Source organism: Acanthochromis polyacanthus, chromosome 7 (assembly GCF_021347895.1).
Source record: "Acanthochromis polyacanthus isolate Apoly-LR-REF ecotype Palm Island chromosome 7, KAUST_Apoly_ChrSc, whole genome shotgun sequence".
In the NCBI taxonomy this organism is placed as follows: Eukaryota; Metazoa; Chordata; class Actinopteri; family Pomacentridae; genus Acanthochromis; species Acanthochromis polyacanthus.
The window spans coordinates 27,614,595-27,621,352 of NC_067119.1; positions in this window are offsets into that span (position 1 = coordinate 27,614,595).

Sequence of the window (6,758 nt, forward strand, 5' to 3'; positions counted from 1 at the left end):
ATTTTTCCTATTTTTATTTTACCTGCAGGGATCGTTGAACAGTTGCTAATATTGAATATTGTTTGTCTTAAATCTGTGTCAAAAAATTCACTAAAGTGCCGGCTTTTGTATTTAAAGTACATGGTCTCTGGTCTAATTTTAGTGTTGTTTCCCCACTCCTTCAGAACCTAGAATTGGTCCAGTAGTTTAAAGGGTTATATCAGTGATACAAGCGCTACAAATTGGCGAGCCAGCCAGGAGTGGCCCAAACATACATGGGACTAGTTACCAGAGACCGGATAATAGTGTCTTCCTTTAACCATAATGGAGGTCATTCAAACATCAGGTGTTAAGATACCAAACTCACTCTTAATTAGTGGCATAACAGAGACAGAGGTTGATGAAGAGCTTTATGACTTCTTAAAACAGTATGGCTCTATTCAAAGAAAATTCCCGGTAGATCTGCCCCATTCTGATGGCCCACAAGTCATTGTAGAATACACATATGGCACAGCTGTACAGTCCCTTTCACCCTTATTGCCTTACAAGCTTACTAGCAAAGCCCAACCCAAGGTTACTTACCACATCAAGGCCCTAGCAAGTGTATACACACCTGCAGTCAGTCGATCAGTAACAGATGTGTACCTTACAGAGTTGAAGGAGATTGCAAAACTGAGTGGCAAAGACTTTGCTGATGTGCTGAGAGGAGAGCTGTCTCGCATCAGTGAAACTGTTGGCCAAGAGGACCCAGAGAACCAAGAGGAGGGTACAAAAATGGATTCGGATGATGTTCAAGGAGATGCTCCTGAGGCTGGTGCACAGGTGAGTCCCCAGCCTAGTGCTCCTTCTCCACAACATGTCCATGCGTCCGAAATAGATCCCAGCCCACCTCAACAGCTTCCCATAGAAAAGACAAAGTCCACTTTGAGCTTTGCAGATCTCTGTCCATCTGAACTGCAGAAAGTTGTTGTTGAGCACATTGTGAAACATGAAGATGCTACAACGCAAGCTCAAACTTCACTGAGGCTCCGACCTTTCTCCGGACGCACCCCCCGTCCAAACAATGAAGTTGATTACGAGACGTGGCGTTCAAATGCAGACTTCTTACTAAGAGACACACAACAATCAGATCTGTTCAAGTCACGAAAGATACTTGACAGCCTTTTATCACCTGCTGTTGACATAGTGAAGCATCTGACGCCTCACTCATCCCCATCAATGTATTTGGACATTCTAGACTCAGCCTTTGGCACAGTTGAGGATGGAGATGACCTGTATGCCAAGTTTCTTAATACGTTGCAAAACCATGGCGAAAAATCCTCAGCTTATCTCCAACGCCTCCAAGTGATGCTGAACACCACCCTCAGGCGAGGCGGTGTAAGTGCAACTGATCTAGACAGCCAACTCCTGAAACAATTTTGCAGAGGCTGTTGGGATAATTGCCTAATATCTGAACTAAAGCTGGAACAAAAGAAACAAAACCCACCTCCCTTTGCAGAACTCCTCTTGCTACTTCGCACTGAAGAGGACAAGCGTAACTCCAAAGAGTGTCGTATGAAACAGTACTTTGGTGCCTCGAGGCAGAAAGTGTCATCACACTTCCAAGGTGCATGTGCTCAGTGTGTTGAAGAATGTGACACCCCAGCACGGAGTCACAGTGAGTCCAAATCTGAAATACAAGCTTTAAAAAGACAAATAGCTGAATTGCAGACCCAGGTCTCGAGAATCGCACCAAAAGAGAACAGAACCCATTCAAAGAAAGCACCTACCAAAACTGCCACTGCTAAGCCCTCAGCTGAGAGTTCTAAACCACATAATGGACAGCCCAGTAATCTTGACAGAAAAAATAACCACAGTGACAAACCGAGACCCTGGTATTGCTTCAGATGTGGTGAAGATGGACACATAAAACTCCAGTGTGAAGCTGAGCCCAACCCCTCTCTTGTAGCCTCAAAAAGGAAACTGTTAAGAGAGAAACAGCTAGCATGGGAGATAAAGAATGGTCCTCCACCAGCCGATCAGTTAAACTAAGATCAGCCACTATTGAGGGGCAAATGGGGGCTGAAACTCAGAACAAGCGTCCCAAAGGGAAGCCACGTGCCTCACTAAAATGCTCACACTCAAGACAGAAAGCAGTAGCCTTACCCAAAAGGCTCATTGGAGCTAAAACAACAGCACAAGTGGCGATTGCGAAGAAAGATTGTAACTGCTTGTTAGACACAGGCTCACAAGTAACAACAATACCGAACTCATTCTATGAACAGAACCTGTCACACTTACCTATTGAACCTCTTGACAACCTACTTGAAGTAGAAGCTGCCAACGGCCAAGATGTCCCCTATTTGGGATACATTGAAGTACCCATTACATTCCCAAAGAATTCCCTTGGTCTTGAGATTGAAGTATCCACTTTAGCCTTGATTGTACCCGACATGCGCTCAACCCTGTCATCAGTTCTCATAGGCACCAACACTCTGGACATTCTGTATGAGCAGTACACAAATGCTGAACTCCAGAACCCCCAGTCATTGCCCTATGGGTACAGAGTTGTCCTCAAAACTCTTGAAATGAGACAGAGACAAAAAACTGACTCCAGTCTAGGAGTTGTGCGACTGTTCGGCAAAGACCCAGAGACCATTGGCCCTGGTCAGACAAAGGTTGTGGAGGGATCAGTGAACTGCAGAACACCGAACACTGGAAAGTGGGTAGTGGTTGAATCTCCTAAAATTTCTTCCCTACCAGGTGGTGTCATGGTCACAAATGGTCTAGCGAGCCTTCCAACCAACCTTCCTTGCTGCATACCAGTGATCCTCAAGAATGAGTCAGACCATGATATAACCATCTCTCCAAAGAGTGTGATTGCTGAAGTCAATGCTATTCAGAGTGTCCAGCCTGTCACCACTGGTAGCCCAGACCCTTTAACAAAACCTGACCAAAAACCAAAAACCAACCTTGACTTTGGAAACTCCCCAATACCCACTGAATGGAAAGAACGGATAAGTGAAAAGCTGAACTCAATGCCGGATGTGTTTGCACAGCACGACCTCGACTTTGGCCGCACTGACAAAATAAAACACCACATAAAGCTCAGTGATGAAACACCATTTAAACACAAAGCGAGACCTATACATCCTCATGACGTCGAGGCTGTGCGAAAACATCTCCAGGAGCTCCTTGACGCTGAAATCATCCGCGAGTCAGAATCACCTTTCTCATCACCGATTGTAGTCGTCAGAAAAAAGAATGGTGAAGTCAGACTCTGCGTGGACTACAGAAAGCTCAACCTCCAAACAGTAAGGGACTCGTATGCCTTACCGAACCTGGAAGAGTCTTTCTCAGCCTTGAATGGATCCAAATGGTTTTCCGTGCTGGACCTCAAATCTGGCTTCTACCAGATTGAGATGGAGGAGTCAGACAAACACAAAACTGGCTTTGTCTGCCCACTTGGGTTTTTTGAGTTTAATCGGATGCCGCAGGGCATTACCAATGCCCCTAGCACGTTCCAGAGGCTGATGGAGCGTTGCATGGGAGAGCTAAACTTGAAACAAGCTCTGGTTTTCATAGATGACCTGATAGTATTCTCTCCAACGCTGGAAGAGCATGAAGAGAGGCTGCTTAATGTACTCAACAGACTGAGAGAGTATGGACTGAAGTTGTCTCCGGACAAATGTAAGTTCTTTCAGTCATCTGTCAAGTACTTAGGCCACATTGTGTCTGAGAAAGGCATTGAAACTGACCCTGAAAAGATCGCCACTCTAAAAACCTGGCCAAAACCAAAAAATCTAAAGGAGCTCAGAACCTTCTTAGGTTTCTGTGGTTATTACCGCCGATTCATAAAAGACTTCTCAAAGATAGTGAAACCCCTCAATGCACTCACTGCTGGCTATCCACCCATGCATAAGCACAGTAGCTCAAAGGTGAACGCAGAGAAGTACCACAATCCTAAAGACGTCTTTGGTGACAGATGGACAGCTGATTGCCAAGTAGCATTTGAAACTGTCATTGACAAGCTGACAACAGCTCCTGTTCTTGGGTTCGCAGACCCCAAACTGCCATATGTATTACATACAGATGCAAGTACTGTGGGGCTAGGCGCTGCCCTATATCAGGAACAGCAAGGACAGAGACGGGTCATCGCTTATGCAAGTCGTGGCCTATCACAATGTGAAGCAAGGTACCCAGCTCACAAATTGGAGTTCCTCGCCCTTAAATGGGCAGTAACAGAGAAATTCCAGGACTATTTGTATGGAAGTCCATTCCTTGTTGTCACCGACAGTAACCCATTAACGTACATCCTTACTTCTGCCAGACTTGATGCTACAAGCTACCGATGGCTTGCTGCCTTGTCAACGTTTGATTTCCAGTTGCAGTACAGGGCAGGAAAACAAAACCAGGATGCTGACGGATTGTCAAGAAGGCCACATGGTGGTTTGACCAATGACTTAACATCACAGAAAGAGATGGAAAGGATAATGCAGTTTAAGCAAAAGCACCTGTTTGAGCCTGATCAACCAAATCTTATGACAGAAAACACAGTTAAAGCCATTTGTGAGAAACACTTGGTCCATTACACTGACGAACCTGCAAGGACATTGCCTAGCACCCCCTTAGTCATGTCACTCGCTCATCACCCAAAAGCCATCCCAGCTAGCTTCAGGGATGAAGATCAGCTTGGTGGTTTATCTGTCATTCCCCACTTCACAGCCGCTGAGTTGATCAGAAAACAAAGAGGCGATAGCAGCATCAGAGAGGTGATCAACCAAATGGAGTCTGGAGAAAAACCTCCATTGTCTGTCAGGAAGGAACTGCCTGAGCTCTGTTTGTTGTTAAGGGAATGGAACCGGCTGGAACTGTTGGACAGCATATTGTACAGGAAACGACAAGAAAATGCACAGACAACTTACCAACTTGTATTACCTGAAGAGCTGAGGCCTTTTGTTTTAAAGAGCCTGCATGATGACGTTGGCCACATGGGCCTGGAGCGTACTCTAGACCTAGTCAGAACACGGTTCTATTGGCCCAAGATGTCAGTTGATGTGGAGAACAAAATCAAAACTTGTGACCGCTGCGTACGTCGCAAGTCCTTACCTGAGAAAGCTGCTCCACTAGTTAATATCACAGCCACAAGACCCCTTGAGCTTGTATGTATGGATTTTCTCACAGTAGAACCAGACTCTAGTAACACCAAGGACATTCTGGTTATTACAGACCATTTTACAAAATATGCTGTAGCTGTCCCTACCCCAAATCAGAAAGCTCGAACGGTAGCTAAATGCTTATGGGACTACTTTCTTGTTCATTATGGCATCCCTGAGAGGCTCCATAGCGACCAAGGCCCGGACTTTGAGTCCAGAATAATAAAAGAACTATGTCAGCTCATTGGTACTCAGAAAATAAGAACAACCCCGTATCATCCAAGGGGCAACCCTGTTGAACGTTTCAATAGGACCCTTCTTAACATGTTGGGAACCCTTGAGAATAAGAAGAAATGTCACTGGCGTGATTACGTCAAGCCATTAGTACACGCCTATAACTGTACCAAGAATGACGTGACAGGTTTTACCCCTTATGAATTAATGTTTGGCCGACAGCCGAGATTGCCAGTCGACCTAGCTTTTGGCTTACCGGTCCATCACCAGCCAGAGTCTCATTCTCAGTACATTCAAAACCTGAAATCTCATCTCGAGACAAGCTACCGAGTTGCTGCAGAAAATGCAAAGAAGACAGCAGATCGCAACAAAGCCAGATTTGATAAGCATATTGTTGAATCCACACTGAGGGAAGGCGACAGGGTCTTGGTCAGGAACGTTCGCCTAAGGGGTAAACATAAGTTAGCTGACAGATGGGAGTCAGATGTGTATGTTGTCCTCAAACAGTGTGGGAATGTCCCAGTGTACATTGTAAAACCTGAGGCTGGAGAAAGTCCGCAGAGAACCCTTCATCGTGATCTTCTATTGCCATGCGGAAACCTCCCTGCCACCCCAGTCGAAAGTGAAACTGACACATCAAAAACACCAAGACGACCAAGAACACGGCAAAACCCACAGGCTGATACCTCAGATGAAATGACTGAGACCGAATTCCAATATGATCCTGAGGAATATGATCATGACAGTCACAGGGACCTGAGAATAGAAACCGTAGGTTTCAACTATATCCCTGAGAACATGGAAAATGTCACAGAAATGACTGAACCTTCTAAAACCTTGACGGCTGTTGAGCAAGATCTCTCAAACGTTGCCAAGGCTATATCTGAGGATGCTCCGGCGGAAACAAGTGATTTAAACTTACCTGGTCTTGGAGAGATCCACTTACCTGAACCTGGTGAGATCGACCTACCTGAACCTGGAGAGATTGACCTACCTGGTCCTAAAGAGAACAGTTTGCCTGCTGAACAGGAAGCTGAACCCGTGCCTGAAGAAGGCATAAACACTGTCCACTCTCCTATTCAGACCAACCTGGGAAGTAACGAGCATGTAGATGCTGCAGATCCACCTGAAACTCTGAGAAGATCCACCAGAGATAAAAAGAGCACTAAACGACTGACTTACCCTGAGTTAGGGAACCCATTGGTCACAATAGTCCAATCTCTGTTCCAAAGTTTGAGTGAAGCAATTACAGACTCACTTCAAGACTCTCGCTCCCTAGAACCACACAGAGTCATGACAGTGTAAACTCCTAAGGTAATGCACAGGGACGTGCATTAGGTAAAGTGGGGAGGATGTAGCCCACCTAAAAACGTGACATCAATAAATAAATAGTTAATTAAAATACATAAA